The 26,614-nt window shown below is 47.2% G+C and overlaps 1 protein-coding gene across 1 annotated transcript in view; it reads left to right on the forward strand.

Annotated features, from left to right (window-relative positions):
* Positions 1-26,614, forward strand: part of PWP1 (PWP1 homolog, endonuclein) — a 248,794-nt gene that overhangs the window by 94,482 nt on the left and 127,698 nt on the right. The window lies entirely within an intron of this gene.

Here is a 26,614-nt window from a genome sequence, read left to right on the forward strand (position 1 = left end):
TATTTATTTGGGATGGCTTATTATTTTAGGATGCACGTTTTAAGGGGCTAATTCAGACCTGATCGCTAGGCTGCGTTTTCGTACAGCGGGCGATGAGGTCTAAATCTGCGCATGCCTATGCACCTCAATGCATAAGTGCGTCGCATGGGTACAAAGTGGATCGCCGCTCAGCGATGGGTTTGTGTGAAGGATCCATTCGCACGGGCGATCGCAAGGAGATTGACAGGAAGAAGGCATTTGTGGGTGGCAACTGACCGTTTTCTGGGGGTGTTTGGAAAAACGCAGGTGTGTCCGAGCGTTTGCAGGGAGGGTTCCTGATGTCAGTTCTGGACCCAGACAGGCTGAAGTGTTCACAGCGGCTGAGTAAGTCCTGGGCTACTCAGAGACTGCACAAAATCTGTTTGTACAGCTCGGCTACACATGCGTTCGCACACTTGAAAAGCGAAAATACACTCCCCTATGGGTGGCGACTATGTGAACGCAGGACTGCAAAAAAAACGTAGTGAGCGAACAGGTCTGAATTAGCCCCTAGCTTCAGTAATGCCACGTATGTAGCCGCCTTATCACTCAGAACTATATCAAACACACTTTGTGAAAAGGGGTAACAATACTGCTGCAGATATGCTGGTGTAAGTTCCATCATAAGGCTTGTGAGAATTTACAAATCTTAAGAACTAAATATAACAAATGATCCATTTAATGGAGAATGTTTAGAATGGGAGTATTAAATGTTACTTAACAACTTAACAGAAGGGTTACAGACTTGATCTACAGTGGCAAGAAATAGTATGTGAACCCTTTGGAATGGCCTGGGTCTCTGCATAAATTGGTCATAAAATGGGATCTGTACTTCATGCAAGTCACTGAAATAGACTACCAGTCTGCTTAGACTAATAACACAGAAATACAGTACATTTATTGCCCATATTGAACATACTTTTTCCAAGCTATACTTAAAAAGACATGTGAACCCCCAGGCCATTGACTTCTCAGAAAGCTAATTGGTGTCAGCAGATGGCTAGAGTCCAATCAATGAGAAAAGACTGGAGGTGTTGGTTAGAGTTGTCCAGCAACTCACAGGCAAATGATATCTCAGAAGATTAAGACATTTCTCATGCAGGGTCCACAGGTTATCCACAGGATAACACTGGGATATGAGGTAGCGACAGCGGATTGGCACCAAACGATCAAAGCTTTCGGCCTTCCAGAATGCAATGGGCCCTTCCCTATAGCCCCACCTCCTGGCTAAGGCAAATCATTTTTCTCTTACGTCCTAGTGGATACTGGGGAATTCTAGATTACCATGGGGTATAAATTGTGTCCACTGGAGCCTGGCACTTCAAGAAACTAAAGTGCACCCTCTATGCCCCTCCTAGCAGACTCAGTTTAGTAAATGTGCCCAAGGAGCCGGGTGCATTCTGTTGCTCTTCAGAGTTTTCTTCAGAAATTTATTTTAGTTTATTATTGTCAGGCACAGTGGTTGGCAACCAGTCTGCCTGCGTTGTGGGACTTAAGGGGGGGACCGAACCGACTTCCTTAGAGTTAATGGTTCGTCATCCCAGCTGACAGGACACTGAGCTCCTGAGGTGGTGATCTCACACTCCCAGAGGGTGAGCCCACGCCGGCAGCATGCCGCCACCCCTTAACAAATGTCTAAGATGGACGCGGTGCGGTGAGTATTACACCGGGCTCCCGGTTAGCGGGTCCCCAGTGCGTGATGGCGGCATGAGGGACAGTGTCCACCCAGCTCCGGGCCGCGGTACACACTGAGTACCCAGACTGGCAACAAGTAACCGGGGGCTCTGTACTCTCGTTTTACACTAATTACACGGACAGCCAGTATAAAAAAATGACTGGACCGCGCGCCATTACTTGGGCAGGGCTTCCCGGAGAGTGGGGCCAGAAGGCAAACGGCGCCATTTCCTGCTGCTGCTACACAGGCTGCACGCAGATACTGCTCCTCCAGGACCCACTGAATGGTACCAGGGGGTTATAGTGAGGGGGGAGCACATTATCAGCGGTTTTACAGCTGTGAGGAAAATAACACTCAGAGGTCCCCCAGCGGGGCGCTGCTCAGTCTGGGGTGTAGTGTGCTGGTTCCCATATCTCTGTCTGTATCACTCCATTCAGGGTAGTCTGGGTTAGTGTGCATATCTCACTAATATTACTGTGTTTTTCATACTAATCTGTGTACTTTCTGTTCAATCATGTCTGCAAATAAGTCTGTGTGTACTTTATGCAAGACTAGGTTTACACCTTCCTCACAAAGTTCACTGATGAGTACCCAATGCTCAATTCCTTCACAAGGTAGTGAGGTAAAGGCACTAGACTGGATGCAATCATTTAAAACTTTGATTTCCAATATTAATTCAGAGCTAGCTACGGCTAAACAAGAAAGGCAAGCCCTGAAACAAACTATGGACACGTTTATGGTAACTGCTGCCGACAACAGACAGGCTCTTTAGCCCCCCCTGTTGGTCTCTTACAAACGCACTCTCTCTCAATTGTTGCAATCTGACGGATTCTGAACTACCAGAGCTTAATGAGGGAGAGGCTGAGGTGGACGAGGATAATTCCCTGTCCCCAGGTGTTGAGGCCCTCATTTATGCCGTTACAGAGGTGCTTAACATCCCTATTAAGGAGGAAGAGCAGACAGAGGAATTGTATTTTAATGTGAAGCCAAAGTCCTCTGCAACCTTCCCGATTTCTAAGGAATTAGATTCCCTGGATAGGGCAGCATGGCTTAATCCTGACAAGAAATGTATTACCCCTAAACGGGTGTTAAATTTATTCCCTTTCCCTGCAGAGGATAGGAAAGTCTGGGAAACCCCGCCGACAGTGGATACCTCTGTATCCAGGCTGTCACGTAAAATAGTTTTACTTGTACCGGGGGGCTGTTTCCCTTAAAGACTCGGCTGATTGCAAGATTGAAACCACTCTTAAATCAATTTATACTGCAGCAGGTGTTGCCCAACGCCCTACCATAGTATGTGGCTGGATTTCTAGAGCCATGGTGAAATGGTCTGAGGAAATTTTGGAAGGGTTGCTCACACTACCTCAGGAAGAGATAGTTACATTACTACAGCACATCCAAGATGCTGCAAACTTTGAGTGAGGTTGTTAAAGAACTTAGTATCATTAATGGCTATACTACTGCTATGGCGGTATCGGCTCGTAGAGCCCTGTGGCTGCGTCAATGGTCAGCTAATGCTGATTCCAAGAAAGGGTTTGAAAATCTTCCTTTTACAGGTGATGCCTTGTTTGGGGAAGATATCTCAGGCAACTGCAGGTAAATCTACATATCTGCCATCTGCTCCGCCCCCTGCCAGGCGTCCCTATCCTGGACCCTCCCTGCAGTCCTTTCGGGTTGCCAGATTCAGAGGCAAAGCCAGAGGTGCCTCCAATGCTGCTAGAGGGTCTTGCGGTAAGTCCTGTAAACTAACTGCTGCTGGACTGGCATACCGGGCCTCAGCATCCTCTTCCACGAAGCCCTCCACATGACGGTTGGCCCCAGCAGCAAGGCGACTTTCAGGTAGGTGCTCGCCTTCAACACTTTGCCCACATATGGGCAGAGTCCTGCCGGGATCCTTGGGTGAGGGACCTTATATCCCAAGGATACCGTCTGGAATTCCAGGATCTTCCTCCTCTCAGATTCTTCAGATCAGGCTTACCAGCTTCACAGGAAGCAAGGGTTTCCTTACAGTAGGCAGTGCATAAACTGCTTTCTACAGGGGTTACTGTTCCAGTGCCTCTTCAACAGCACACAAAGGGGTTTTACTCAAGTCTCTTTGTGGTTCCGAAGCCGGATGGCCCGGTACGGCCTATCTTGAACCTCAGATCTCTGAACCCGTATCTTTGGGTGTTGAATTTCAAAATGGAATCCCTAAGAGCAGTGATAGCGAATATGGAGGAGGGGAGTTTCTGGTGTCCCTGCATATCAAGGACGCATACCTGCATATCCCAATTTGGCCCCCTCACCAAGCGTTCCTCAGGTTCAAGATTCTGGACCAACATTTCCGGTTTCAGGCATTACCCTTTGGTCTCTCCATAGCCCCAAGGGTATTCACAAAGGTAATGGCGGAAATGATGCTACGAAAAGAAAAAAAATGAAAAGAAAAAAAATACGGAAGCGCTGAATTCCAGGAGATGAGTGAAACGATGAGAGCCAACCAATAAGAATTAAAAAACACCTCTAGATACTCTGTTTCTAAACATCAGTTGAGCATAAATTCATATTATAATGGATGAAGAAGATGTCCATAATTTATATAACACTGATGAATGCTGGGCAAGTAGCCGGCAATGAAGATATAGATGCAGTCCCGGAGTGTAGCAAGCTACGTTTGTAGCCCATCGCCAGCCCACATGAGAGGTAAAACAGTCACCTTGAACCAGATAATTTGAAACAATTATAACCTTGGGATCATAGCCCTTTATTCATTTGCCAGCTGTTTTATTTTCACAAACGTAGCTTGCTACACTCCGGGACTGCATCTATATCTTCATTGCCGGCTACTTGCCCAGCATTCATCAGTGTTATATAAATTATGGACATCTTCTTCATCCATTATAATATGAATTTATGCTCAACTGATGTTTAGAAACAGAGTATCTAGAGGTGTTTTTTAATCCATTCTTTCTAGGTTTTACATGTAGTTTTCATCATCAATAAATTTGCATTAATTCTTATTGGTTGGCTCTCATCGTTTCACTCATCTCCTGGAATTCAGCGCTTCCGTATTTTTTTTTCATTTTTTTTCTTTTCTTTTCTCTATTGTATCACTACCACACATAGTGTTTACGGATGCGCAGTCTCCCAGGACAATTCTATAATCATTACTGTTATTTTTGTGTATACACACAAATATAACTTTGGGGCGCTATTTAACAGTTAGTTGTTTCTTTATCTTTGTTAGTTGGAAATGATGCTACAGCTGCGCATGAGGGGTGTCTAGATAATTCCGTACCTGGATGATCTCCTGATAAAGGCGGTGCCCAGGGAACAGCTACTGCACAGTATCACGGATGGATACTCAATTACCAGAAATTCATTTTCTGGGGATGATACTGGATACGGTGTCTCAGAAGGTTGTCCTATGGACAAGGCCTCGACCATTCAGTCTATGGCCCGGTCGGTGCTGAAACCTTGCGTGGTCTCAATTCACCTTTACATCCGTTTGCTAGGCAAGATGGTGGCCTCCTACGAGGCGATACAGTTTGGCAGGTTTCATGCGCGACCGTTTCAACTGGATTTGTTGGACAAATGGTCGGGATCTCACCTGCACATGCATCAGCATATAACCCTATCACCGAAAGCACAGATATCCCTGCTATGGTGGCTACAAGTTCCCAATCTGGTGGAGGGTTGGAGTTTCAACATCCAGTCATGGACGCTGTTGACAACAGATGCTAGCCTCCGGGGTTGGGAGGCTGTGACTCAAAGTGCGCAGTTCCACGGGACGTGGTCCTTTCAGGAATCTGCTCTTACAATCAACATCCTGGAACTCAGGGCAATTTACAATGCTCTAATATGGGACTCATCCCTCCTTCGGAATCAGGCCATCCAGGTGCAGTCAGACAATGCCATGGCAGTAGCATGCATCAACCGACAGGGAGGAACCAGACGCAGGGCCACAATGCGAGAGCTGTCAAGAATTCTCCTCTGGGCAGAAGCCAACGCAAGGGCATTCTCCAGTGTACATTCCAGGAGTTGACAACTGGGAAGCGGACTTCCTAAGCAGGCACGATCTCCATCCGGGGGAATGGGGCCTCCACCCTCAGGTGTTTCAACAACTTGTTCACCGGTGGGGTTGTCCAAAGATAGATCTGATGGCTTCTCTGCTCAACAAGAAGCTCCATCGTTACTGTTCTAGAACAAGAGACCCGCAAGCAGTGGCGGTGGACGCTCTGACAATGCCATGGGCTTACCCTAGAGTTCTCAAAAGACTCAAAAAGGAAAGGGTTCAGGCAATTCTCATTGCCCCGGATTGGCTTCGACGGGCCTGGTATACGGACCTCCTGACCCTGTCGATGGAGGATCCCTGGCCTCTGCTGCTTCTCAAGGACCTTCAACAAGGACCGTTCGTCTACCCAGACTTACAGCGGCTACGTTTGACGGCCTGGAAGTTGAGAGGGAAATTTTAAGCAGGAAGGGTCTTCCCTCCAAGTTGGTTTTCAGGCTGGTAAGATGGTTATCTCCAAATATTACCACCGTATTTGGAAAAAAATATGTTTCTTGGTGTGAGGGTCGAAAATGTTCTCCTGTGGAATTTCGTCTGGGACGATTTCTTCTGTTCCTGCAAGCAGTAGTGGATAAGGGCCTATAGTTAGGCTCCATTAAGGTTCAGATCTCGGCTCTCTCCATCTTCCTCCAGAAACAACTGGCGGTACTTCCTTAAGTACAGACCTTTCTTAAGGGGGTGTTGCACATTCAGTCACCCTTTGTTCCTCCCACGGCTCCGTGGGACCCAAATGTGGTTTTGACCTTTCTCCAGTCGGATTTGGTTTGAACCCTTGCATAGGGTTGACTAAAAATACCTGACATGGAAGACTGTTATGTTACTTGCCTTGGCTTCAGCTAGGTGTGTGTTGGAATTGGGGGCCTTGTCCTGTAAGAGCCCTTGGTGTTTCACGAGGATAGGGCGGAGCTCAGAACTTGCCCACAGGTTTTGCCGAAAGTGGTATCGGCCTTTCATGTGAATCAACCAGTCTTATCCGACACTTTAGTTGCTCCAAAGTCCCTGGATGTTGTAAGGGTTTTGAGAATTTACATCAAAAGGACGGCTCGTCACAGGAAGTGTGACTCGCTTTTCGTCCTTTATGATGCTACGAAAATTTGTCGTCCTGCCTCCAAGCAGTCCATTGCTCGTTGGCTCAAATTGACTATTCAACAAGCCTATACTTCGGCTGCTCTGCTACTGCCGGGTTCTGCTCAGGCCCACTCCACGAGGTCCGAGGGTTCTTCTTGGGCAGCTGCCCGGGGTGTCTCGTCCTTACAGTTGTGCCGGGCAGCTACTTGAACACCTTTGTTAAGTTCTACAGGTTTGACATCTTGGCCAAGGATGACCTTCAATTTGGTCAGGCGGTTTTGCAGGGGTCTCGGCACTCTCCCACCCGTTCTGGGAGCTTTGGGACGTCCCCATGGTAATCTAGAATTTACCAAGTATCTACTCGGACGTAAGAGAAAATAGGAATTTTTTACACCTACCGGTAATTCCTTTTCTCGTAGTCCGTAGTGGATACTGGGCGACCGCCTCTGTGCTTCGTTTTCCTGCTTACTTGGTTGTAAGTGTTATGGTTGGGTTTGCTGTTGATTTCCCTGTTCCATGTTTAATCTACCTTTGAGTACGAATTGTTGGATAAGTGCCTGATGCATATGAGTCTGTAAACTATTGCTGCTGTTTCTTTCGCTGTGCGGCTGAATACGATTAAACTCCTATATAAGGTAATGCAGTAATATGTTTCTCCTACAAACTTGAAATGTATTTGTAGTTGATTAGTATAATAAGCAATATGAGCACATAATGTATAAACTGTGACTGATTGCTAGTGTGATTGCTGACTTTACAAAATTCTGTCAGTTTCTGTGTATTCCGATCCTCAATGCTGGTGCAAAGCAGGGAGGGATCGGATTGTAGGTCACTTTAACACATTTTAAAATGATTGCAGTCAGAAATTGTGTAGTTAACACTGTACAAGTGTGTGATTTATTAATCATGTCTAAGAGAGGCAAAGGGAGAAGGATACACTCTCCACAGCAGCACCAACACTCATTTCATGTTTGTCTTGCGAAGCTGGGTTAACACCTCAGGATCTGGTTCAAAATGGATTATGTGCAAATTGTTTTAGCTTTCACCAACGCATCTTGAATAATCCAAGGCAGGCACAGGTTCAAGTTGAACCCCCTTGGGCTACTTTTGCACAGACATTATCCAGTATAGCTGAGCGGATAATGCCAGCTCCTATACCAGGTATAGGTTACCCTATTAACCCTTACATGCAACATTCCACCTGGGGCTTATCACATCCAGTACAGAAATCGGCAGCCTCTCAACAAAAACAGGCTGAAAGGCCGGTGGTAAGTAAATCACATAGACATGAAACAACCACTTCACAGTCTACACATGTTTCAGATGAGGACTCGTCGGTGGATAAGTACTCATCGCACTCCGGTTCTGCATACAGAGACAAGGATGAAGGCCTCAGCTCAGTGGAGATACCTTAGCTAATTAGTGCTATGAAAGCCATTCTATCCTTAGAAGAGGCAGCAGAGCTTTTGTTAAAATCTAAGGCACCTGTGTTTAAACTTCCCAAAACAGTTAGGACTGAGTTTCCTGGGTCAGAACAGCTGACGGATATTATGCAAGAGGCTTGGGATACACCCAGTAAGAAGTTTAGAATTCCAAAGAAATGGAATTTCAATTATACTCCTCCGGCTGTGGACTGTTTAAAAAGGGAGGTGGCTCCCAAAGTAGGTGTCACGGATAGGAAAATAGATGTTTTTTTTAACCATTTTCTCTTTATCTGGAGCAATCGTAAGGCTAGCCATGGCTTCAGCCTGGATGGCAAAAGCAGTGGCAGCCTGGGCTGATGCTTTGGCGGATGATCCTTCATTGGCATCTAGAGAGCAAAAATCTCATATTGCACATATTAAATAGGCGGCTATTTTTATGGAAGAAGCAGCTTTGGATATGTGTACAATTGCCTCTCAGCAGTAGCAGGTCGCAGAGCAGTTTTGCTACGTACATGCAAAGCTGACTCAGAATCTAAGAGGGTTCTAGAGTCTTTTTGGTAAAGAATTAAACAGTATTTTGGAATCAGAAGCAGACTCCGAGAAATTGAAGTTTACTTCCACATGCAAATCCAAGCCTAGATATCCAGCTTTTTGGTCGAGGAAAGCAAAAAGAAGGGGCTATGGCAAACAGTCTCAATCTGACAAGTCTGGTAAGACTTGGACTACCAGAGGGCCGGCTTCCAAACCAGAAGATAAGCCATCACCCTGATGGTGAGGGCCTCCACCTGGGGGATCCCAGGGTGGGAGGCCAACTTCTTCATTTTGCAGAGATCTGGCAGCAGTACACCACGGATGCCTGGGTACAAGAAGTGGTATTTCACGGTTATGCGTTTGCTTTCAAGAAACACCCTCTTCAAAGGTTTTTTTATACCAGTCCGTCTTCAGTGGAAACGAAGGCCAGGGCTTTGCAAGAGCCAGTTCAGAAGTTGCTTCAGTCAGGAGTGATAATTCCAGTTCCTCCGGCGGAACGAGAACCAAGTTTTTATTCCAACCTGTTTCTAGTCCAGAAGCCAAATGGGTCGTTCCAGCCCATACTCAATCTCAAAGTGCTGAACAAATACATTTGGGTGCCTCGGTTTCATATGGAGACTTTACGTTCCATTATTTTGGCAATGGAGCCGGAGGATTTTATAGTTTCCCTGGATATCCAGGATGCTTACCTACATGTTCCTATAGCACTGTTCCATCAGCGCTATCTGAGGTTTGCTATCCTCTAGCAATATTTTCAGTTTCAGGCCCTATAATTTGGACTGGCCACAGCTCCCAGAGTATTCACCAAAATGATGGTGGTAATGGCATCTTATCTCTGTCAGCAGGGGATAAGGATTTTTCCATACCTCGACGACTTATTAATCCTGGCACAATCTCAGGAATTGCTTCAGTGTCATCTGCAACAGACAATAGCTTGTTTGCAGAGACACGGTTGACTCATAAATTGGGCAAAGTTATCCCTTGTTCCGTCACAATGGATGACTCTCTTGGGTGCTGTGTTTGATTCGTGTCTTCAGAGAGTAATTTTACCTCTGAACAAAATATCCAAAATTCAGTCAAGGTTTCAGAAGCTGCTACACAGTCAAAGAGTATCATTCACGCAGCAATGCGTGTTATGGGGTTGATGGTGTCGACATTCGACATTGTGGAGTATGCTCAATTCCACTCGAGGCCCCTGCAGCCATTTGATCCTTTCCAAATGGAATGGTTTTCATCAGACAATAAAAACGCAGACTATGGTCCTTCCTCTGGAAGTAAGGAGGTCATTAGCCTGGTGGCTACAGACATCCCATCTGGACAAAGGGAGACCCTTTTGGATATCTGATTGGGAAATTCAACAATGGATGCCAGCCTTCAGGGCTGGGGAGCGGTGTCAGGAAGGAGTTGCTTCCAGGGTCAGTGGACCAAGGAAGAAATTTGCCTGACAATAAATATATATTAGAACTTTGGGCCATATATATGGCACTTATTCAGGCAGAGGACATCCTTCTAGGTAAACCAGTCCAAATCCACTCGGACAATGCAACGGCAGTAGCGTACCTCAACCATCAGGGAGGAACTCGCAGACAAAACGCAATGAAGGAGGCAAGTCACACGTTAAAGTGGGAAGAACGTCATCATCCAGTCTTGTCCGCAGTGTTCACTCCGGGACTCCTAAACTGGGAAGCGGATTTTCTCAGTCGACACGCCATTCATGCAAACAAATGGGCTTTACATCCCAAAGTCTTCCAAATTCTGGTAGACAAGTGGGGGTTACCGGAGATGGATCTCATGGCGTCCCGTCAGAACAACAAAGTTTCCGCATACAGGTGAAGAACAACGGATCCCAAAGTAATCTTTGTGGATGCCCTGTCAGTGAGATGGGACTTTCATCTGGCCTGTGTGTTTCCACCAATCTCCTTGTTACCCAGGGTGATGCGAAAGGCAAAACAAGGAAGGGGCGCCGTAATACTAATAGCTCCGCCTTGGCCCAGAAGACATTGGTACACAGATCTGCAGAGGCTGTTGATGGATGTTCCATTCCTACTCCCTCAATGTCCAGATCTACTGTCTCAGGGTCCTTTCTATCACAAGCACCTGGATCGACTGTCTTTGACGGCGTGGCTCTTGAGACTTCCATCCTGAAAGCAAGAGGATTCTCACAACCGGTAATTCAAACAATGCTCAGAGCAAGGAAGCCTTCCTCAGCTCGCATTTATCACCGAATATGGCAAGCCTATATTCAATGGTTCAGTGACCGGAAATTTGGCCCTAGGTCTTTCAGAGTTTCCAGTGTCCTAGCATTTCTTCATTCAGGAATGGACAAAGGTCTACGGGTGGCTTCCTTGAGAGTGCAAGTGTCAGCATTGACTGTATGGTTCCAAAAGAAAATTGCTGACCTACAGGAGGAGCGCACATTTTTCCAGGGAATGCTGCACATTCAACCTCCTTTTGTTCCTCCTACAGTGCCTTGGGACTTAAGTTTAGTCCTAAAGGCCCTTCAAGTTGCCTCATTTGAACCACTTAAACCAGTGGATCTTAAATGGTGGCGGCTAAAGTTCCCTTTCTACTGGCTATTGCTTCTGCTAGAAGAGTTTCAGATTTAAGGGCATTATGTCGCCCTCCTTTTCTGAATTTTTTTTTTTTTCTCTAGATAGAGCGGTTCTCAGAACCAAATCTGGGTATCTTCCTAAGGTGGTGTCTAAATTCCACCTTAACAAGAAATTATTGTCCCGGCCTTCCAAGGGCCAGACCTTTCTGCGGGAGATGCTTCGTTGGACGTAGTCCGTGCTTTAAGGATCTACGTGGATCGTACCAGTGCCATCAGAAAAACAGACACTCTCTTCGTTCTCTATGGATTTCACAAGAGAGGATGGCCTGCTGACAAGCAGACACTGGCGAGGTGGCTTCGAATGACAATTTCAGAAGCATATTCTCAAGCTGATCTCCCTGTACCGGCTAATGTCTCTGCTCACTCTACTCGTAAGGTAGGTCCGTCATGGGCAGCACAACGTGGTGCTTCAGCAGAACAGATATGTAAGGCAGCCACATGGTCTTCCATTAACACATTAATTAATATTGCATTATGCCTTTGATACCTTTGCCTCTCAGGATGCTGAATTCGGGCGAAGGATTCTCCTGTCCAATCAGGAGCGTCCCCACCACTAAATTGCTTTGGGACATCCCAATGTTATCCTGTGGATAACCTGTGGACCCTGAGGAATAATTAATCGTTATGGTAGACTTACCGTTGATAACTCTATTTATCCTAAGTCCACGGGATTCACAGGGATCACACCCTGAAGCACCTGATTTGAGGATCCTTTCACTTTCTAACCTCTTCCTTCATGTTCGGAAGGGCGTGCATGTGTGTTCTTTTCGCCTGATTAGGGCTCACTATGATGCTCCTGCCTTGAGCGTTGGAAAACAACTGATTTACCTGAGCCAGGAGACGGGGATATAGTTATGGGTCCGTTGCATTCTGGGAGGCCGAAAGCTTTGATCGTGTGGTGCCAATCAGCTGTCGCTACCTCATATCCCAGTGTTATCCTGTGGATCCTGTGCACTTAGGAGAAATAGAGTTATCAACGTTAAATTTACCATAACTATTATTTTGCCGTGCATAAAGCTGGAATGGGTTACACAAGAATATCTAAAGCCTTGACATGCATCAGTCCACCTCCCAGGTGCAGCCATCCTGCCAAGATGACTTGTAGAACATCGTGCAGAATATTGAAAGAGGTTAAGAATATTCCTAGTGTGTCAGCTATACAGTAGACTTGCAATGTCTACAATACGCAAAACACTGAATAAAAATGTTGTTATGGGAGAACACCATGGAAAAAAGCCACTGCTGTCCAAATAAAATATTGAATGGAGCTTCACGTCTGATGTTCTCTATAATGACTATCTGGATTTTCAACAGCACTGTTGACAAAATGTTCTTCTTGCTGACATAAAATAATGGATTAGTTATTTGGAAGGTACACCAAACATTATAGTGAAAAATAAGGCACAGCGCACCCAACTATAAAGCATGGTGGATGGAGCATCACAGCATGGGGCTTCTTTGGTAGTTCATGGAATGGACTACTTGCTCTCATTGAAGTTTGTCAAGATATTTTGTAGGAGAATGGAAGGGTAGCTGTGCGGCAATTGAAGCTCAACAGAAGTTGGGAGATGCAACAGTACAACAACCCAAAACACAGAAGTAATCAACAACTCAGTGGCTTCAACAGAAGATAGTTTGCTTACTGGAGTGGCCTAGTCAGAGTCATGATCTGAACCTGACTAAGCTGATGTGGCATGACTCGTAGAAAGTGGTTCACAGCAGACACCCCAAGACAATTGCTGAACTGATACAGAATGGTTCAGAATTCCTTCTGACGCTTGTGCAGGTCAGATCCGTTTGGTTAAGGTCACTGTTGCCAAAAGAGGGTCAACCAGTTATTAAATCCAGGTGTCCACATGCTTTTTCCTCCCTGAACTGTGAAGGTTTACACGGTACGTTCAGTAAAGACTTCAAAGTGTATAATTGTTTGTGTGTTATTAGTTTGAGCAGACAATGGGCGGGTTTGCAGTAACAAGGTGGAACTCACTCCGCCACACATCGCAATTATACTAATTCCATATGCACTTAAATATGCGATTAGTACTGCAAAGAAAAGCTCTTGCAATAAGAGCTGTCCTTTGCGATGTCCTCCTGTCACTGCATTTCTAGGTTTCGGCCCCGGTAGTCCACCTTCGCATGCACAGAGTGACGTGGCAGCTACAGGGAACGCTGGGTGGGATCCGATCAGATGCCTCACACAACACGTCGCGGAGAGAAGCCCATAGACTTCTATAGGGTTACTGGTGCATACCTCCCAACATGGCCCTCTCCAGGAGGGACACGATGCTCTGCTCCTGGACTTTCCTCTTAATGTATGAGTGTCTGCACCTGTTTTGAACAAGTGAATTGGATAAGAAAGGTGTTTCAGCACAGGTGATGGCAATTATAAATTAAGAGGGAAGTCCAGGAGCAGAGCATTGTGTCCCTCCTGGAGACGGTCATGTTGGGAGGTATGCTGGTGTTACTCTCCCCAATGAAGTCCCGGGATGCGGGGCTTATTGCATATGTAAATACGGTAAAAACACTGAAACCGGGGTTTTTACAGAATTTTTCTTTTAGTGCCTCCGGCCCTGTGTCTTGTGACTTTATAAGATCAGATTACATTTTATGACCAATGTATGTAGAAAACCCCGTAATTACAAAGAGCTCACCCATACGTCTTTCTGCCACTCTGTGTACCTTATTATTGCTTAATTGCTTAAGTGTTTTTAAGTACCTTTAGCAATCAGCTGAACACAGTAGTGTGTAGAAAAAAAATATTCTTTGAAGTTCAATTAAATTAAAAGGATTTAGTTTCCTGGCTCTTGAGAATTAAGGATTAAGAGGAAAGATTACCACCTGGTCCAATTCGCCTGTCACTCAGTTGTTTACATGCTATATTTGTGGGTTTCTTGATCCATTTCTTTACTATTTAAAGGGAAAGTATAACATTTGTAGGGGGAGATTAAATTAAGCGCTATGTTCGTCACAGCATTGCGCGTTATGCGATTCTACACATTGCTGGTAATTCCAGAAGGGAAAGCACTTGTTTTTGCTCACACCTCAATGGGGTGTAAGCAAAAACGAGTGCAGTATACCTACCCAGATAACCCGTAGTGTGTGAGGGCTACAATGTCTATTTTCATTACTATGGATGAATACATTCTATGTACAACAATACAGTTTGTTTAGCTGGATGGGGGTATTATGAGAAAGGAATATTGTAAAGGGTTTGGCCACCTCCAGGTGACTTTAAGTTATTTGATATACGTGGCCTGCTGCAGTTTTCTTCTAAATGCTGTAGTTTTGTTCTTCCGGCTTCTTTCTGTGCATTATAACCATGTAGTTATGTAATCAGGTGTAGACTTGTGATGCTTGGGATATGACGCTGCTGTGCGGTGTTCTCTGCATTCCATAAGTTTATCCAGACAGCAGCTTTGTGTTCTAACAGGGCACTGAAATAAACCCACTCTACCTAATTAAATCATTACGTGCTTAAAAACTACAGAAGGAAGCTAGAAAAATAAAAAAAAGTTTAAAGCAAAAGTTGTCGGGGGGACCTGTTGAAGCTAATACATTATGCTCATGTAAAGGCAATCACTAGGGAAAAGGGGAGTGGGCGAAAACAGTCATCGAGCACAGTGTCGTTTACATTGGTGACATAGGACAATCCACATCAGAATGATATCTTGACCACCGATGTACTGAAGGTATGAATGGTCACAGCAATAGGCAGAGGTGCACCCTGAGAGTAAAAATATATATTGGAACAAAATAGAGGAAAGAAAGGTATACTCAGTCTATGGAGTCATCCAAGGGTGAATAAAAGTTCCACATATGGTGGATATAAGAGAGAGCTCTCTGTGAAAATGAGGGACAAAAACTATTAGAGTACTGTGACTCAACTAAATACCATCCAGCAGTCTTACAGGTAGTGTAGCATATATATACCTCCTAGTACTAAGCGGTGAATCCACACACCAGCCAATCCGCTCCTGTCATTTCTCATACGTCCTAGAGGATGCTGGGGATGCTTGAAGAACCATGGGGGTATAGACTGAATCCGCAGGAGACATGGGCACTTTAAGACTTTAAAAGGGGTGTGAACTGGCTCCTCCCTCTATGCCCCTCCTCCAGACTCCAGTTAGATTCTGTGCCCAGTGAGACTGGATGCACACTGAGGAGCTCTCCAGAGTTTCTCAGAAAAAAGACTATTGTTAGGTTTATTATTTTCAGGGAGACCTGCTGGCAACAGGCTTCCTGCATCGTGGGACTGAGGGGAGAGAAGCAGACCTACTTCTGTGAGTTTCAGGGCTCTGCTTCTTAGGCTGCTGGACACCATTAGCTCCAGAGGGTCTGATCGCTAGGTACGCCTAGATGCTCGTTCCCGGAGCCGCGCCATCAACCCCCTTGCAGAGCCAGAAGTCAGAAGCCGGGTGAGTAGATGATCAGAAGACTTCAGTGATGGCAGAAGACGGCGTTTGAGGCACCGCGCAGCGGGCGCGATGCGCGCCATGCTCCCACATACATAACGGCACTGCAGGGAGCAGGGGGGGCGCCCTGGCAGCATAAATCCTCAAATAGCGACTGGCAAGAGTGTATACAGTGCCTGGGCACTAAATACAGACCCCCACCAGTATAAATATGTGAAATTAAGCGGGACTGAAGCGCGCCATTAAGGGGGCGTGGCTTAGCCCTCAGCTCTGACCAGCGCCATTTTCTCTTCACAGAAGCTGCAGAGACGCTGAGCCTGGCCTCCCACACTACTGTGCAAGTAGCAGGGTGCAAAACGGGGAGGGGGGGGGGGGGGGGGCGCACAAGAGATTTGGTGCTATTTTGTTGAAATTAAAAGTGTTAATAGGTCTGGACAGTATATTACTCGCTTCAGAACCGGGACAGGCGCTGGGTTGTGAGCTGGCAAAACGCCCTCTGTGTTTCTCTAACAGGCTTTGCAGTGGGTCTGTCTACTATAGCCCCAGTGTGGTTGTGGGTGTCGGTACGCGTGTGTCGACATGTCTGAGGCTGAGTGCTCTTCCCAGGAGGAGGTTGGAGTGGGGACAGAAAAGGCTGTGGGAGTGACCCTGTCGGCACCGCCGACGGCTGATTGGGTAAATATGTTGAGTGTTTTGAATGCAAATGTGGCTCGGTTGACTAAAAGATTAGATAAATCTGAGTCTAAGAACCAGACATGGAGGAAATCCATGGAGGATGCATTGTCACAAGCTCAGACCCCCTCGGGGTCACAGAAACATGCATTTACCCAGATAACAGATACAGATACCGACACGGACTCTGATTCCAGTGTCGACTATAGTGATGCCGGATTAAATCCTAAACTGGCTAAGAGCATTCAGTACATGATTGTGGCGATAAAAGAAGTTTTGCATATCACAGAGGACCCTGCTGTTCCTGATACAAGGGTCTGTATGTTTAAAGGAAAGAAACTTGAGGTAACGTTTCCTCCTTCTCATGAACTGAACGCTCTTTTTGAAAAGGCTTGGGAAAATCCTGACAAGAAGGTACAGGTTCCCAAAAGAATTCCAGTGGCATATCCGTTCCCCTCTGGGGACAGGGAAAAGTGGGAGTCAACCCCCACGGTGGACAAAGCTCTATCGCGTCTGTCCTAAAAGGTGGCGCTTCCGTCTCCTGACACGGCAGCCCTAAAGGATCCTGCGGATCGTAAGCAGGAAAATACACTAAAATCCATTTTCTCTAACGTCCTAAGTTGATGCTGGGGACTCCGTAAGGACCATGGGGAGTTGCGGCTCCGCAGGAGACTGGGCACAAAAGTAAAGCTTTAGAACTACCTGGTGTGCACTGGCTCCTCCCCCATGACCCTCCTCCAAGCCTCAGTTAGATTTTTGTGCCCGAACGAGAAGGGTGCACACTAGGTGGCTCTCCTGAGCTGCTTAGTGAAAAGTTTAGTTTTAGGTTTTTTATTTTCAGTGAGACCTGCTGGCAACAGGCTCACTGCATCGAGGGACTAAGGGGAGAAGAAGCGAACTCACCTGCGTGCAGAGTGGATTGGGCTTCTTAGGCTACTGGACATTAGCTCCAGAGGGACGATCACAGGCCCAGCCATGGATGGGTCCCAGAGCCGCGCCGCCGGCCCCCTTACAGAGCCAGAAGACAGAAGAGGTCCGGAAAATCGGCGGCAGAAGACGTCCTGTCTTCAACAAGGTAGCGCACAGCACTGCAGCTGTGCGCCATTGCTCTCAGCACACTTCACACTCCGGTCACTGAGGGTGCAGGGCGCTGGGGGGGGGGCGCCCTGAGACGCAATAAAAACACCTTGGATGGCAAAAAATGCATCACATATAGCTCCTGGGCTATATGGATGAATTTAACCCCTGCCAGAATACATAGAAAAACGGGAGATAAGGCCGCCGATAAGGGGGCGGAGCCTATCTCCTCAGCACACTGGCGCCATTTTCCCTCACAGCTCCGTTGGAGGGAAGCTCCCTGGCTCTCCCCTGCAGTCACTACACTACAGAAAGGGTTAAAAAAGAGAGGGGGGGCACTAATTACGCGCAGTATTAAAGATACAGCAGCTATAAGGGGAAAAACACTTATATAAGGTTATCCCTGTATATATATGGCGCTCTGGTGTGTGCTGGCAAACTCTCCCTCTGTCTCCCCAAAGGGCTAGTGGGGTCCTGTCCTCTATCAGAGCATTCCCTGTGTGTGTGCTGTATGTCGGTACGTTTGTGTCGACATGTATGAGGAGAAAAATGATTTGGAGACGGAGCAGATTGCCTGTAATAGTGATGTCACCCCCTAGGGGGTCGACACCTGAGTGGATGAACTGTTGGAAGGAATTACGTAACAGTGTCAGCTCTGTATAAAAGACAGTGGTTGACATGAGACAGCCGGCTACTCAGCTTGTGCCTGTCCAGACGTCTCATAGGCCGTCAGGGGCTCTAAAGCGCCCGTTACCTCAGATGGCAGATATAGACGCCGACACGGATACTGACTCCAGTGTCGACGGTGAAGAGACAAATGTGACTTCCAGTAGGGCCACACGTTACATGATTGAGGCAATTAAAAATGTTTTACACATTTCTGATAATACGAGTACCACCAAAAAGGGGTATTATGTTCGGTGAGGAAAAACTACCTGTAGTTTTCCTGAATCTGAGAAATTAAATGAGGTGTGTGATGATGCGTGGTTTTCCCCCGATAACAACTGATAATTTAAAAAATGTTATTGGCATTATATCCTTTCCCGCCAGAGGTTAGGGTGCGTTGGGAAACACCCCCTAGGGTGGATAAAGCGCTCACACGCTTGTAAGAACAAGGGCTCTACCCTCTCCTGAGATGGCCGCCCTTAAGGATCCTGCTGATAGAAAGCAGGAGGGCATCCTAAAAGGTATTTACACACATACTGGTGTTATACTGCGACCAGCAATCGCCTCAGCCTGGATGTGCAGTGCTGGGTTGGCGTGGTCGGATTCCCTGACTGAAAATATTGATACCCTAGATAGGGACAGTATATTATTGCCTATAGAGCATTTAAAAGATGCATTTCTATATATGCGTGATGCACAGCGGAATATTTGCCGACTGGCATCAAGTCTAAGTGCGTTGTCCATTTCTACCAGTAGAGGGTTATGGACACGACAGTGGTCAGGTGATGCGGATTCCAAACGGCATTTGGAAGTATTGCCTTATTAAGGGGAGGAGTTATTTGGGGTCGGTTTTTCAGACCTGGTGGCCACGGCAACAGCTGGGAAATCCACGTTTGTACCCCAGGTCGCCTCTCAACATGAGAAGACGCCGTATTATCAGGCGCAGTCTTTTCGTGGGCAAGCGGGCAAAAGGTTCCTCATTTCTGCCACGTGACAGAGGGAGAGGAAAAAGGCTGCAGAAATCAGCCAGTTCCCAGGAACAGAAACCCTCTCCCGCCTCTGCCAAGCCCTCAGTATGACGCTGGGGCTTTACAAGCAGAATCAGGCACGGTGGGGGCCCGTCTCAATGAATTTCAGCGCGCAGTGGGCTCACTCGCAGGTAGACCCCTGGATCCTTCAGGTGATATCTCAGGGGTACAAATTGAAATTCGAGACGTCTCCCCCTCGCCGTTTCCTAAAGTCAGCTTTACCGATGTCTCCTTCTGACAGGGAGACAGTTTTGGAAGCCATTCACAAGCTGTATTCCCAGCAGGTGATAATCAAGGTACCCCTCCTGCAACAGGGAACGGGGTATTATTCCACACTGTTGTGGTACCGAAGCCGGACGGCTCGGTGAGACCGATTCTAAATCTAAAATCTTTGAACACTTACATACAGAGGTTCAAATTCAAGATTGAGTCACTCAGAGCAGTGATTGCGAACCTGGAAGAAGGGGACTACATGATGTCTCGGGACATCAAGGATGCTTACCTTCATGTCCCAATTTACCCTTCTCACCAAGGGTACCTCAGGTTTATGGTACAGAACTGTCACTATCAGTTTCAGACGCTGCCGTATGGATGGTCCACGGCACCCCGGGTCTTTACCAAGGTAATGGCCGAAATGATGATACTCCTTCGAAGGAAGGGAATTTTAGTTATCCCTTACTTGGACGATTCCCTGATAAGGGTAAGATCCAGGGAACAGTTGGAGGTCGGTGTAGCACTATCTCAGGTAGTGTTGCGGCAGCACGATTGGATTCTCAATATTCCAAAATCGCAGCTGATTCCGACGACTCGTCTTCTGTTCTTAGGGATGATCCTGGACACAGTTCAGAAAAAGGTGTTTCTCCCGGAGGAGAAAGTCAGGGAGTTATCCGAGCTAGTCGGGAACCTCCTATAACCGAGCCAAGTCTCAGTACATCAATGAGATGGTTCTGGGAAAAATGGTGGCTTCCTATGAAGCAATCCCATGCGGCAGATTCCACGCAAGAACTTTCCAGTGGGACCTGCTGGACAAATGGTCTGGGTCGCATCTTCAGATGCATCAGCGGATAACCCTGTCACCAAGCACAAGGGTGTCTCTCCTGTGGTGGTTGCAGAGTGCTCATCTTCTAGAGGGCCGCACATTCAGGACTGGGTCCTGGTGACCACGGATGCCAGCCTGCGAGGCTGGGGAGCAGTCACACAGGGAAGGAATTTCCAGAGCTTATGGTCAAGCCTGGAGACATCACTTCACATAAATATCCTGAAGCTAAGGGCCATTTACAATGCTCTAAGCTCAGCAAGACCTCTGCTTCAAGGTCACCCGGAGTTGATCCATTCGGACAACATCACGGCAGTCACCCACGTAAACAGACAGGGTGACACAAGAAGCAGAAGGGCAATGGCAGAAGCTGCAAGGATTCTTCGCTGGGCGGAAAATCATGTGATAGCACTGTCAGCAGTATTCATTCCGGGAGTGGACAACTGGGAAGCAGACTTCCTCAGCAGACACGACCTCCACCCGGGAGAGTGGGGACTTCACCCAGAAGTCTTCCACATGTTTATAAAACTCGACAAGTATTGCGCCAGGTCAAGGGACCCTCAGGCAATAGCTGTAGACGCTCTGGTAACACAGTGGGTGTACCAGTCAGTGTATGTGTTCCCTCCTCTGCCTCTCATAACCAAGGTACTGAGAATTATAAGATGGAGAGGAGTAAGCACTATATTCGTGGCTCCGGATTGGCCAAGAAGGACTTGGTAACCGGAACTTCAAGAGATGCTCACGGAGGATCCGTGGCCTCTACCTCTAAGAAGGGACCTGCTCCAGCAAGGACCCTGTCTGTTCCAAGACTTACCGCGGCTGCGTTTAACGGCATGGCGGTTGAACGCCGGATCCTGAAGGAAAAAGGCATTCCGGATGAAGTCATTCCTATCCTGATCAAAGCCAGGAAAGATATAACCGCAAAACATTATCACCGCATTTGGCGAAAATATGTTGCGTGGTGCGAGGCCAGTAAGGCCCCGACGGAGGAATTTTCAACTAGGTCGATTCCTACATTTCCTGCAAACAGGAGTGTCTATGGGCCTGAAATGGGGGTCCATTAAGGTTCAAATTTCGGCCCTGTCAATTTTCTTCCAAAAAGAACTAGCTTCAGTCCCTGAAGTTCAGACGTTTGTGAAAGGGGTACTGTATATACAGCCTCCTTTTGTGCCTCCAGTGGCACCTTGGGATCTAAATGTTTTTGGGTTCCAAAAGTCACATTGGTTTGAACCACTTAAATATGTGGAGTTAAAATATCTCACATGGAAAGTGGTCATGCTGTTGGCCCTGGCCTGGGCCAGGTGCGTGTCAGAATTGGCGGCTTTATCCTGTAAAAGCCCTCATCTGATTTTCCATTCGGACAGGGCGGAATTGAGGACTTGTCCTTAGTTTCTCCCTAAGGTGGTTTTCAGCGTCTCACCTGAATCAACCTATTGTGGTGCCTGCGGCTACTAGGGACTTGGAGGACTCCAAGTTGCTAGACGTTGTCAGAGCCCTGGAAATATAGGTTTCCAGGACGGCTGGAGTCAGAAAATCTGACTCGTTGTTTATTCTGTATGCACCCAACAAGCTGGGTGCTCCTGCTTCTAAGCAGACTATTGCTCGTTGGATTTGTAGTACAATTCAGCTTGCACATTCTGTGACAGGCCTGCCACAGCCAAAATCTGTAAAAGCCCATTCCACAAGGAAGGTGGGCTCATCTTGGGCGGCTGCCCGAGGGGTCTCGGCTTTACAACTTTGCCGAGCAGCTACTTGGTCAGGAGCAAATACGTTTGTAAAATTCTACAAATTTGATACCCTGGCTGAGGAGGACCTGGAGTTCTCTCATTTGGTGCTGCAGAGTCATCCGCACTCTCCCGCCCGTTTGGGAGCTTTGGTATAATCCCCATGGTCCTTACGGAGTCCCCAGCATCCACTTAGGACGTTAGAGAAAATAAGAATTTACTTACCGATAATTCTATTTCTCGTAGTCCGTAGTGGATGCTGGGCGCCCATCCCAAGTGCGGATTGTCTGCAATACTGGTACATAGTTATTGTTACCAAAAAATCGGGTTATTGCTGTAGTGAGCCATCTTTTCTAGAGGCTCCTCTGTTATCATGCTGTTAACTGGGTTTAGATCACAAGTTATATGGTGTGATTGGTGTGGCTGGTATGAGTCTTACCCGGGAATCAAAATCCTTCCTTATTGTGTACGCTCGTCCGGGCACAGTGTCCTAACTGAGGCTTGGAGGAGGGTCATGGGGGGAGGAGCCAGTGCACACCAGGTAGTTCTAAAGCTTTACTTTTGTGCCCAGTCTCCTGCGGAGCCGCAACTCCCCATGGTCCTTACGGAGTCCCCAGCATCCACTACGGACTACGAGAAATAGAATTATCGGTAAGTAAATTCTTATTTATGTCACTACAGGTTCGCTACTCAGGCCTGCCGTTGCTTCGGCATGGGTGAGTAGCGCTATTGAAAAGTGGGCAGATAACTTGTCATCTGAGATAGATACCCTGGACAGGGATAGCGTGGTTTTGACTCTGGGTCATATCAGGGACGCTGCAGCATATTTAAAAGAAGCTGCGAGGGATATTGGCCTTTTAGGATCAAGGGCCAATGCCATGGCAGTCTCGGCTAGGAGTGCATTGTGGATTCATCAATGGAATGCTGATGCTGACTCTAAGAAGACTATGGAGTCTCTACCGTTTAACGGTAGTGTCTTGTTTGGTTACGGCCTCACTGACCTGGTATCTACAGCTACCGTGGGTAAGTCATCATTTTTACCTTATGTTCCTGCACAACAAAAGAAAACACCCCACTATCAGATGCAGTCCTTTTGACCCGATAAATACAAAAAAGGACGAGGGTTCTCCTTCCTTGCTGCGAGAGGAAGAGGAAAGGGAAAAAGGTCACAGACTGTGGCAAGTTCCCAAGAGCAGAAGTCCTCTCCGGCTTCTACCAAATCCACCGCATGACGCAGGGGCTCCTCTGCGGGAGTCCGCTACGGTGGGGGCACGTCGCAAACTCTTCAGTCAGGTCTGGGTGCACTCGGATCTGGATCCTTGGATATTAGAAATAGTAACCCAAGGGTACAAATTAGAGTTTCAAGACGTGCCCCCTCACCGATTTTTCAAATCGGCCCTGCCAGCTTCTCTTCTAGAAAAGGAGGTAGTATGCGCTGCAATACTAAAGCTGTGTCAAAATCAAGTCATTGTCACAGTACAGGGGAGGGTTTTTATTCGAGTCTGTTCGTGGTCCCGAAGCCGGATGGCTCAGTCAGACCGATTCTGAACCTAAAATCCCTCAATTTCTTTCTAAAAAAATTTAAATTCAAGATGGAATCTCTTCGAGCAGTGATCTCCAGTCTGGAGGATGGGGATTTTATGGTGTCGGTCGACATAAAGGATGCCTACTTACACGTTCCCATATATCCTCCACATCAGGCATACCTGAGGTTTGCTGTTCAGGATTGTCATTACCAATTTCAGATGTTGCCGTTTGGTCTGTCCACGGCTCCGAGGATTTTCACCAAGGTTATGGCGGAAATGATGGTTCTCCTGCACAAGCAGGGAATCACAATTATCCCATACTTGGACAATCTCCTCATAAAGGCGAGATCCAAGGAGCAGTTGCTGAAAAATGTTGCGCTCTCACTGACGTTTCTGCAACAACATGGTTGGCTCCTAAACTTGCCAAAATCACAGTTGGTTCCGACGACATGGCTGTCGTTCCTGGGTATGATTCTGGATACAGAATTACAGAGAGTTTTTCTTCCAGTAGAAAAGTCTCTGGAAATACAGAACATGGTAAAACCGATTCTGAAACCGGCAAGAGTGTCAATTCTTCACTGCACTCTGTTGCTGGGGAAGATGGTGGCGGCCTACGAGGCCATTCCGTATAGCAGGTTCCATGCCAGGGTGTTTCAGTGGGACCTGTTGGACAAGTGGTCTGGGTCTCACCTAGACATGCACCGGAAAATATGCCTATCTTCCAGGACCAGGATCTCCCTACTGTGGTGGCTGCACAGTTCTCACCTTCTGGAGGGACGAAGGTTCGGGATTCAGGATTGGATCCTGGTGACCACAGATGCAAGTCTCCGAGGTTGGGGAGCAATCACACAGGGGAGAAACTTTCAGGGAAAATGGTCAAGCCAGGAAGCTTGTCTGCACATAAACATTCTGGAATTAGGGGCCATTTACAACGGCATTCTGCAAGCGGAACATCTTCTTCGTGGTCTGCCCGTCTTGATTCAGTCAGACAACATAACAGCAGTGGCGTACATAGACCGCCAGGGCGGAACAAAGAGCAGAGCTGCTATGGTCGAGGCCACGAAAGTTCTTCGCTGGGCGGAGAGACATGCAAGCGCTCTGTCAGCAGTCTTCATTCCAGGAGTGGACAACTGGGAAGCAGACTTCCTCAGCAGACACAATCTCCATCCAGGAGAGTGGGGTCTTCATCAAGAGGTCTTTGCAGAAGTGACAAGTCGTTGGGGAATTCCTCAAATAGACATGATGGCGTCCCGCCTCAACAAGAAACTTCAGCAATATTGTTCAAGGTCGAGGGACCCTCAAGCAATAGCAGTGGATGCCCTAGTGACACCGTGGGTGTTTCCGTTGGTCTATGTGTTCCCTCCACTTCCACTCATTCCGAAGATGATAAAGATTGTAAGAAGAACAAGGGTTCAGGCGATACTCATTGTTCCGGATTGGGCAAAGAGGGCCTGGTATCCAGATCTCCAGGAGTTACTCATAGAAGATCCCTGGCCTCTTCCTCTACGGGAGGATCTGTTACAACAAGGACCGTGCGTGTATCAAGACTTACCGTGGCTGCGTTTGACGGCATGGCGGTTGAACGCCAAATCCTAGCCCCGAAAGGGTATTCCCAGTGAAGTCATTCCCACACTCCTTCAGGCTAGAAAAGAAGTAACGGCAAAGCATTTCCACCGTATTAGGAGGAAATATGTGTTTAGGTGTGAATCCAAGAAGGCTACGGAAGAATTTCAACTGAGGGTGTTTGCTCCGTTTTTTGCAAGCAGGTGTGGATGCAGGCCTAAAGTTAGGCTCTATTAAAGTACAAATTTCGGCCTTATCAATCTTCTTTCAGAAAGAATTGGCCTCCTTTCCTGAAGTTCAGACCTTCGTGAAAGGCATGTTACACATCCAACCTCCATTTGTGCACCCTGTGGCACTGTGGGATCTTAATGTGGGATTGCAGTTCCTGCAATCTCATTGGTTTGAACCTTTACGTAAGGTTGAGTTAAAATTCCTTACTTGGAAAGTAGTCATGTTGTTGGCTTTGGCATCCGCAAGGCGGTTATCTGAGTTGGCGGCTTTGTCTCACAAAAGCCCCTATTTAATCTTCCATGCTGATAGAGCGGAGTTGAGAACTCGTCAGCAATTTCTACCAAAAGTGGTTTCATCAGTTCATGTAAACCCGCCTATTGTGGTGCTAGTGGCTACTGATGCCTTGGCGGAATCGTAGTCTCTCAATGTGGTCAGAGCTTTGAAAATCTAGTCGCCAGAATGGCGCAGATTAGGAAAACAGAGGCTCTGTTTGTCCTGTGGGCTACCAGCAAGATTGGGGCTCCTGCTTCCAAGCAGACTATTGCGCGCTGGATCTGTAATACGATTCAGCAGGCTCATTCTACGGCAGGATTGTCGTTACCAAAATCGGTAAAAGCCCATTCTACCAGAAAGGTGGGCTCATCCTGGGCGGCTACCCAAGGGGTCTCGGCATTACAGCTTTGCCGAGCTGCTACTTGGTCGGGTTCAAACACCTTTGCGAAGTTTTACAAGTTTGATACCCTGGCTGAGGAGGACCTCTTGTTTGGTCAATCGGTGCTGCAGAGTCATCCGCACTCTCCCGCCCGTTCTAGAGCTTTGGTATAAACCCCATGGTTCTTGAAGCATCCTCTAGGACGTATGAGAAAATAGGATTTTAATACCTACCGGTAAATCCTTTTCTCTTAGTCCGTAGAGGATGCTGGGCGCCCATCCCAGTGCGGGCTGTATCTACAGTTTGGTTATGGTTACACTCATGTTGAGTTAAGTTCAGTCAGTCTGTGGCTGTTATTGGTCATGCCGTTGCATGCGTTGTTGTTGAATGCTATGTTGTACGGCGTGTTTGAGGTGTGAGCTGGTATGTATCTCACCTTAGTTTAAAAATGTAATAAATCCTTTTCCTCGAAATGTCCGTCTCCTATAACTGGAGTCTGGAGGAGGGGCATAGAGTGAGGGGCCAGTTCACACCCCTTTTAAAGTCTTAAAGTGCCCATGTCTCCTGCGGATCCCGTCTATACCCCCATGGTTCTTGAAGCATCCCCAGCATCCTCTACGGACTAAGAGGAAAGGATTTACCGGTAGGTATT

Source organism: Pseudophryne corroboree, chromosome 6, assembly GCF_028390025.1.
Source record: "Pseudophryne corroboree isolate aPseCor3 chromosome 6, aPseCor3.hap2, whole genome shotgun sequence".
In the NCBI taxonomy this organism is placed as follows: Eukaryota; Metazoa; Chordata; class Amphibia; order Anura; family Myobatrachidae; genus Pseudophryne; species Pseudophryne corroboree.